The sequence below is a fragment of the Parus major genome, chromosome 12, assembly GCF_001522545.3.
Source record: "Parus major isolate Abel chromosome 12, Parus_major1.1, whole genome shotgun sequence".
Classification (NCBI taxonomy): Eukaryota; Metazoa; Chordata; class Aves; order Passeriformes; family Paridae; genus Parus; species Parus major.
In genome coordinates, this window is record NC_031781.1 from 19,658,460 (window position 1) to 19,667,053 (window position 8,594).

An 8,594-nucleotide genomic window follows, 5' to 3' on the forward strand; every position below is an offset into this window, starting at 1 on the left:
CTCCCGGTGCCGCTCCCGGTGCCGCTCCCGGTGCCGCTCCCGGTGCCGCTCCCGGTGCCGCTCCCGGTGCCGCTCCCGGTGCCGCTCCCGGTGCCTGTCCGTGCCCCCGGGGTCTCTGCCTGGGATGGGCGGTGAGGAGGGGTCAGGGCAGCCCCTTCGGAGCTGGGCAGTGCTGGGAGGGCACAGGAGCCCCCGGCTGGGCAGGGACAGGGGCTGCCGAGTCCTGGCTGTGGCACAAAGGGCATTTTCCCCCAGGGAGATGCTGCTGGTTGCTGGCAGAGCTAAGGGTGAGCTCTGGGGTTCATCTGAGCAGCTGTGTGGGGCTGGAGCTGCTGCCCACACCCCATGTCTGACCATTTATTTTTGTTGTTTTGTCGTTTAAATTGGTTTTCTTTCATACAAGGAATTCTTTTCCTTGTGCCAGGGTTTAAGCTCCTGACGATGGCTGGTGGGGAACATCATCCTTCAGAAAATGAAATCGTTTTCATAGAATGGTTTCTCAGTTGAGAGGGACCTCAAATCCCCCCCCAGTGCCCCCCAGCCATGGCAGGGACACCTCCCCCTGTCCCAGGAGCTCCAGCCCCAATGTCCAGCCTGGTTTTGGGCACTGCCCCCCCAGTGCCCCCCAGCCATGGCAGGGACACCTCCCCCTGTCCCAGGAGCTCCAGCCCCAATGTCCAGCCTGGTTTTGGGCACTGCCAGGGATCCAGGGGCAGCCTAAATAAATAAATGAATAAATTACCCAGCTGTAAGAATAAATGAATTGCTGACTGCTCTGGGTACTTGACTGCAGCCTTTAGTCCCCCAGCACGTTCCACACCCCGTACTCAGCACTGTGGTGGCACAGGACATGTCCAGCCATAACAAGGTTTATTCTAAGTAGCCAAAGCAATATGTAAATGCCCTGCTTTAACTAATAATTACATTATCATTTCAAAAGTCACTGAAAAAATGGCTTGCTGCATAGATGTATGTTTGTCAGTGCTTTTTATTGCCAGCACTCTACTCCAAAGGTGCTTAAAGAGAAGTAATAAGTGTAGGGTTATCCCTTCCCTCTCCCTGCACTGACACTGGCTTGCACTTCAAATTCCCCTGAAGGTCTCCAAGCAGAATTAGATCTTACTTTGTATGCAAATATATGGAATAGATTCTCAATATGGGCTGGGTCAGACTTCACTGACATTGAAGGATTGCAGCTGACTTTTTGGGATTTGTAGCTCTGGGGGAAGTGAAGTGACCACGGGCAGGGCTGGGGCCATCGGTCACTCCCTGGCCATTAGGTGGGCAGGGAATGTCTTGTGGGGTTGGTTTGAGGTCCAGTTTGAGAACTGGCTGCTCCCTCAACATCTGGCACCCAGCTGTGCACAGCTCTGTTCTTCTGGGAAGGCCAGAGGGTTTCATTTTGGATGGGGGAAGGTTGGGGGTGAGTTTCTGTGAGTCTGGTGTGTTGGGAGATCAAGGATGTTCAGTTGCTGAAGCAAGTGGAGGCAAAGAGAATTTATTAAGTGTAGTGTCTCAGAAAAAGAGCAGTTTGATCTCAGGGAAAGCCTTCCAAGTGGGCCAGACTGGCTGGATATAAATCAAACTCTCATGTGGCTGGATCAGGGGAGGCAGAGTTGGAGAGAAAGGACAGAAAAAGTGTTGAAGCTTGTTCTGTAAGCAAGCTGAACCTTCTGTGGGGATCTGTGCTCTCAGCAGGGGCATGGCCTGGGCTGGAATTCCTGGCTTTTCATGCTGGCAGGACTGCAGCTGGACAGGTCAGGAGAGCCCGAGTGGGATGGGCACTCGATTACAGCTGGGTTTGAACCCCAGTCACAGCAGGAGAAACCCTGTCCTGGGGCTGCCTTGTGCTGCTGGCCCGGGCCAGTCCCTCTTGTAAGGCTGGCTTAAGGCTTGGCTTCTTCCTTTTGCTTTGTTTTCTCAGGATTAGATTGCTGTGTGTGATTGGGAACTCCTAACAGTGCTTGCATTTATTGTGGATGATGGATTTAATTTTGCAAGACCTGAATACCTTCAGTGAGGGGGCTGCTCGCTGTCCTAACGTGTGGCTGTGTGATTTACTGGGCAGTAAAACAGAATTGCAGCCCAGACTGTTAAAGAGCCCGAGAGGACAGAGAGCCATGGGGGCATTTGTGCCTCCCCTTTCCAGGAGGAATCATTCTGGCAGTATTTTCCAGGGCTGTGAAGGCAAAGCTGCAGCTCCCCGGGTTCCCATTGCCATGACAACCTGGGCACATCCAGAGCTGCTCCAGGAGCTGCTGTGCCTGCGAGGAGAGAGCTGGAGCCTGGCCAGGAGCCCCAGCTGCCCACCCTGGGGGTGCTGGGGGCTCCGAGCCCAGCTGAGGGCCCCAGGGCTTCCAGGAGCTGGCTCTGCACCCTGCTGCTCCTTGGAGGATGAGTCCCTGTGCTCTGAGGTGCTTCCTGCCTTGCCTTCTCCCCAGGGCCCTGTGGCTCCGTGCAGAGGGTGGCAGAGCAATGTGGGCTCCTCTCTGTGGATCCCTGCAGCTTCCAGCAGAGGGTTTGGAACAGCAGCTCCCTCCCAGTGCCCCCACCCTGCCCTCTGTGGTGGGAAGACATTCCCTCGTCCTGCCACTGCCTGTTCTTCCCCAAACTTTGGGTTTTTTACTCCAGGGAAAGGCTCCTCCCTTGTGAGAGCACAGAAGAACCTGAAAGTTACTGTGGGTTTTCCAAGGAAACCCAAACATCCCTCCAGGTTCTCCAGACTCAATGCCAGCACCTCCTTTGCTCTGATGGAGCCTTCTTGGAAGAACATTTAATTCCTGATCAGAGAGGTTTACCTGAACACAAGATCAGCATGAGGTTAAGCACCTGAAGTTGTTTTTTTTAAAAAATACCTTTCTCTTCTTTGGGATTTTCTGACAATTTCTCAGCTCTGTGTATCCTGGCTGGCTGCAGAGTGAAATTCCAGAACTCTGGGTGGTTTCTCAGCGTGCCAGGTTCTTCAGAACTGATTTCTCACAGGACCATTCCTGAAGGCATTGCCAGGTGCCCATCTGTGTTTACTTACACACACATTAACTGGGGCTTTGGTTGTCTCTGGAATCTTCCACTGACATTCCTTGTGCTCCTTCCTCCATCCCAGGTAAATGGAATTGGCTTGGAATGGTTTGAGCTGAGTTTATTTTCTGTTCTGGGTGCTTTAATAATTGAAGGGAAGCTGTGAGAGGGCTCTGCCTGCTGTTCACTGGGGAAGGGGTGTGAGGGGGGAGCTCCATCCTCCAAAGCAATATCTGACCCTGGGAATATTTCTGGGGAGTTCAGGGCCCAGCCAGGACGTTCTGCTGTGCTGGGTGGCCACCTTGGGCTGATGGAATTCTTTAGAAGCTTCCACAGCTCCTCTTAAAACTGAGGATGGGGATTTTGGCGTTTGCAGATGTTGGTGATGGCAGGGCTTGGAAAACCCTGGTCTGGTGGGGACATCATGTGTCCCTGGGGACATCCCAGTGCCACCACCCTGCAGAGACACAGCCCTGGGCTCCCACTTTATTTTCCTCAAAATCTCACTGAGGGTTGCAGGGTTGGTTTTTTCTCTTTTTACATTGAATTATTCAATAGTTGAAGTGAGTAAAATTAAAGATTTCTAGACTGGTGAGGTTTGGAATATAAGAAGGATAGCAAAATCTGTTTCATTTGAACTCTAATCTCTGGTCATGTATAAAATGAATAAAATGCAGTAAGTGTGGAGAAATATGATTTACAACAGCAGCCAGAGTCTGGCTCTGAATACCCGAAAATGCCAGGATTGTGTGTCAGTCAATTTAGCAGTGCAGTGGTGAGGGGGAGCTATGAATTAATGCTTTCTCTTTTTTCCTTTCTTTTTTTTTTTTTTTTTTGGCTTTTCTTTTTGGCTTTTTTTTTGTTTTGTTTTTTGGAAGAAGTGACAGGTGAAGAATTATTCCTAGCTCAAAAAAGCCAAGTGCTCAGCCTGTGAGAGAGGGAAAAGCCATTATTTTAATAATAGAGGTTGAGGATATACATTACTCCTGCTGCACTTTGTGTTTGTCTCTTTTAGTGATGTGTAACTTTATTTTAGAGCCATGATCACAAACAGGAGTGCCAAGCAAGAGATGGTAGGCAGTTCTGGGGATTGATAATGGGGTTTCTGGAGCTCTTCCCTCTGCTGTGCCTGAAAGCTCTGATCACCCCCAGAGCCTTGGGTGACCCAGCAGCAGGGCCAGGAGGGCTCAGCACTCTGGGGAACACCCAGGGCTGGCACCCCACAAACTTCACCCACTGCAGATTGTGTCCATCACCTGGGGACACGCAGGGGAGAAAGGGAAGACGAGCCAGGAGAGGGACGTGAAGCTGCTCTGTCCCTGGGCTGTCACCAGCCCTGGTGGCAGGGACGGGACAGGGAGGGCCCATCCTCTCCCTGGGTCCACAGGGATCACAGCCCTCCCTGGGTCCACAGGGGATCCACAGGGCTCCCCAGGGTCCCCAGGATCCCCAGGATCCCCAGGATCCCAGCCCTGCAGGGAGGACAGGCTGCAGAGCTCAGTGCCAGGGATGAGCCCCCAGGGAGGCAGAGCTGCTCCTGCTCAGCTGGGGCTGCACTGACCTGGCTCCAAACCCCCTCTCCTCGCAGGGCTCACCCTCAGTTCCTCTCCCAGCCATCAGATGCTGTTTGAAAGCAGCACTTGCTTTTCCATTGCTGCTCTGTCCAATTATCTGGCTAATTTAATTTCCTTCCAGATAAGCTGTTAGAGTTTCTCTTGCAGGCTGGAGGGACAAAATTCCTCCTCTTCTGCATCTGCATCAGAACCCTCAGAGCAAGTGCTTCAGCGTTTGCTATTTTGAATTATCACAGCAGTTATAGATATAACCCATAAACGTTTATTTTTGGTGCATGCAAATTTCTTGCATAAGGAAGTTCCTAATATAAGGGAACAAGCTGTATAAAATATTTAGCTGGAATAACTGAGATATTTAAAATACAGACATTCAACTCTCCTCCACATGTTTGCCTGTGAACCACAAGCTGGAAATCTCCATGTGCTGGGTGCTCTTGGGACGTGAAGATGAGCGGTGGCTCTGACAAGGGGACATCAGGAGGAGCAGTTTTACCATGCAGGCACTGGGAATTGGGAATTTGTCCTTTCAGTCCTGTTCCCTGGTGCTGGCTGCTGTTCCATGTGGCCTCTGCAGCCGTGACTCTCTGGGAATGTGTCTGAGTTTGCCTTTTGATGGCTGAGCCTCCTGCTGTGAGGAACATGCTGGGCCATGATCCCTCTCAGCACTCCTGCCTGTGGAACACTGCCACTGGGGCTGTGACGTGATCCTGCCCTCAGCAGGGCTGTCTTTTAGATGATTCTATTTGAGGAATTCTCATTTTGTTGGCATAAATTGGGTATTGGGCAGGGATTGTTCCCTGGCAGGGTGGGCAGGGGCTGGGATGGAATTGCCAGAGCAGCTGGGGCTGTCCTGGATCCCTGGCAGTGCCCAAGGCCAGGCTGGACATTGTGGACAGCCTGGGACAGTGGGAGGTGTCTCTGCCATGGCTGGGGGCACTGGGGGGGGCTCTGAGGTCCCTTCCATCCCAAACCTGGGGTTCTGTCCCAGTCTGGTCCCAGTCTGGGGCTCTGGGATTTGCAGCCCATTCCCTGGGGCTCTTTGGGCACACAGGCACTGCCAGGCTGCAGGACAAGCAAGCCCTGAAGGGACATTTTCTGACACTAAAATCCCATCCCACCCCTCAGTGTCACCTTTCCTATGGCTGCCAAGCACAGAATTTATAATTCAGTGGTGGGGCTGATTCCCTGACATCTCACATTCACCCCAAAAGGCTCTCTGTGCCTCCTCGCTGTTTCTGCTGTCACAACTGCCCCCAGCACAGCTCCTGTGACTTGTTCCTAGACCCAGTTTGTTTGTAGACCTTGGCACTGGTACATCTGAGCATCTCCATCCCCACAGGGCTGCTGCTCCCTGGCTCGGGGTGGTGTCTGAGGGATGGCCCTCAGCAGAGGAAGGTTTCTGTGTTCCCTGGGCACAGGGGGGAATTGGGAATTCCCTGCAGTGATTTAATCATCAGCAGTGGGAACTGGGGCTGGGCAGGGCCTGAAGGGCTCCTCATTCTGAGGCAGGAGCTGCAGGGCTCCTCCCTGGGTCTGCTCCTGCTGCCCGGGGAGGATGGAGCTGTCTGAGCCTTCATCCTCAGTGCTGCCATGGCCAGCTGGCTTTGGGGCTCTCAGGGGGGCTGAGGGCTCCTGAAGGAGGGAGGGGTCCCCTCAGCCCCCCCTGGACACCGAAATGTCCCAGGCCACGCTGGCACTCGGGTCCTTCCCCTCCCGTGGTTGTGCAAACGCACAGAGCAGGGAAAGCTAATTTTAATTTTTATTAAAAAATGTTTCTCCTTCTTATATTTGCACAACATAATGTAGAGAATGAGATAGAATCTTGAGATGACCTGGAAAAGCCTTCTGGGAGATTTATAAACCATCTACTTCATCTGTAAGAACATTTGTTTTAATTCCCATATAAAAGTGAGATAAATTGGCTTGTAATAGCACGAGTCCAAAAATATCTCAAGTTACCACTTTATTTCCATATTGCAACATAACACAATTCAGTGCATAATTAGAAAGCTGAATTAGAAAAGAGGAGCAGTTGCTCCTGATTAGAGTGAAGGCAAAGCTGTAGCCTGCAAAAAAAGGATTACTGACTCCTAAAGGGACTTTTGAAAGCTCTGAGTTAAGTTGTTATATAAACTGTAAGTTCAGTTCTTCTGGCCCAGCAGCTGGAAATGTCTCCTGGGCTGGCAGAGACAGAGGTCTGGTCCTGCAGTGCTTCCCAGAGAAATCACAGTTCATGCAAAATCAGCCACTGATAAATTTTGTTCTATAAAAATTGCCTGTTATTAGATGTGTGTATTCCAGACCAGTCCAATTTTCTCTCAAGGTTTTGAGGGCAATTTTTGTGATTTGCATGAATAAAGCAAGAATCTGGAAAACATAAAAATCTAAAATTCAAATGGAAATCACTTATGTAAAAGAAGTGATAAAATCTAGGTGCTTTTGCATGTGAATGATGTCCTCAGGGTTGGGTTTTCTCCAGTGCCTGCTTCAAAGTCGCTGCATTTGCAAGGCAGTGTGTGAAGTTAAAATTTGTCAAAAGAGAGGAGATGTGAGTGAGGGAGACCCTTCAGAGTGACTTTGTCCTTCTGTCACAGCAGATGGGGCTTCAAACCCTCCAGGAGAGTGGCCTGGGACACCAACACCAGAAGGGTTTTGGGAAGCCTGGGTTTCCTCTGGCAGCGCTTCCAGTCATGGAATTGGGCTGGAAGGGACCCCAAATCCCCCCCAGTGCCCCCAGCCATGGTGGGACACCTCCCACTGTCCCAGGGTCACCTCCCACTGTCCCAGGGTCACCTCCCACTGTCCCAGGTGCTCCAGCCCCAATGTCCAGCCTGGCCTTGGGCACTGCCAGGGATCCCCAGCTGCTCTGGGCACCTGTGCCAGGGCCTGCCCACCCTGCCAGGAACAATCCCTGCCCAATATCCCATCCAGCCCTGTCCCCTGGCACTGGGAGCCATTCCCTGGCTCCTGTCAATGCTCTCTCTCCAGTTTCTGGTAGCTCCTCCAGGCCCTGCAAGGCCACAGCTGGGTCACCCCAGAGCCTTCTCCCCTCCAGGCTGAATGAGCTCGCTCCCAGTTCTCATTCATGGCAAGTTCAAGCATCTCTCACTAAATCTGCATCTTAATTTCTTAATTTAATCTCAGGTTTGGGAGCTGCTGGGTTCAGCAGCCAGCTGTAAAAGGCACGCAGGAGTTATTAGAGTCCCATTGTCAGTTAAATCTGATCCTTTGTACTTTAAGTCTCCCATTTGCATTCATCTAAAATGCTTCCCGAGAATTTATCAGAAGGAGTGAAATAAGAAATGAAATAGTTTCACGTAAACTGCATTTTTATGTCTGACTGGTAAAACCACAAAGCAGAGATAAAACACATAAAACTGAGGCTCTGCATAATAAGCATATCTATTAGTTTCCCTTATCTTACCCTGCTCCCATTTGTCATGAGAAGCTTTGTGTGTCACTCATCCCTCCTTGTTCTACAAACGCTCTTTTCTCCCGTGCCTTTTATCTCCCATCAGCATTTGCAGGGTGGGAGCTCTGCTGCCAAAGACCCCTTGGATTAAATAATCATTTCACCTTCAACCCCTTCCCAGCAGGAAAAAGCAAACTGGGTTCCTGAGCTGCTGTGCTGGGGACAGCCTTCACAGCAGCCCAGGATGAGGGGAGAGATGGATCTGGAGCTGCCCGGGGTGAGGGGGACAGGAGGGCACAGAGGGGACAGGAGGGTTCAGGAGGGGACAGAAGAGGACAGGAGGGGACAGGAGGGCTCAGGAGGGCTCAGGAGGGGACAGGAAGGCTCAGGAGGGCTCAGGAGGGGACAGGAAGGCTCAGGAGGGGACAGGAAGGCTCAGGAGGGCTCAGGAGGGGACAGGAAGGCTCAGGAGGGCAGGGATCCAGAGCAGTTCTGGGCAGTCCCTGGGCACAGGAGCTGCTGCTGTGCCTGGGGAGGGTCTCAGGCACTGGTGCAGTGCCCAGGACCCCCAGAGCTGGCTCTGGGACACT

General features: G+C 51.9%; 1 protein-coding gene across 1 annotated transcript in view; it reads left to right on the plus strand.

The window, feature by feature from the left end:
* GRM7 (glutamate metabotropic receptor 7) overlaps positions 1-8,594 on the plus strand; it is a gene marked incomplete at its 5' end in the record, with an annotated part of 192,648 nt that overhangs the window by 162,077 nt on the left and 21,977 nt on the right. The gene's annotated exons all lie outside the window — the stretch shown is intronic.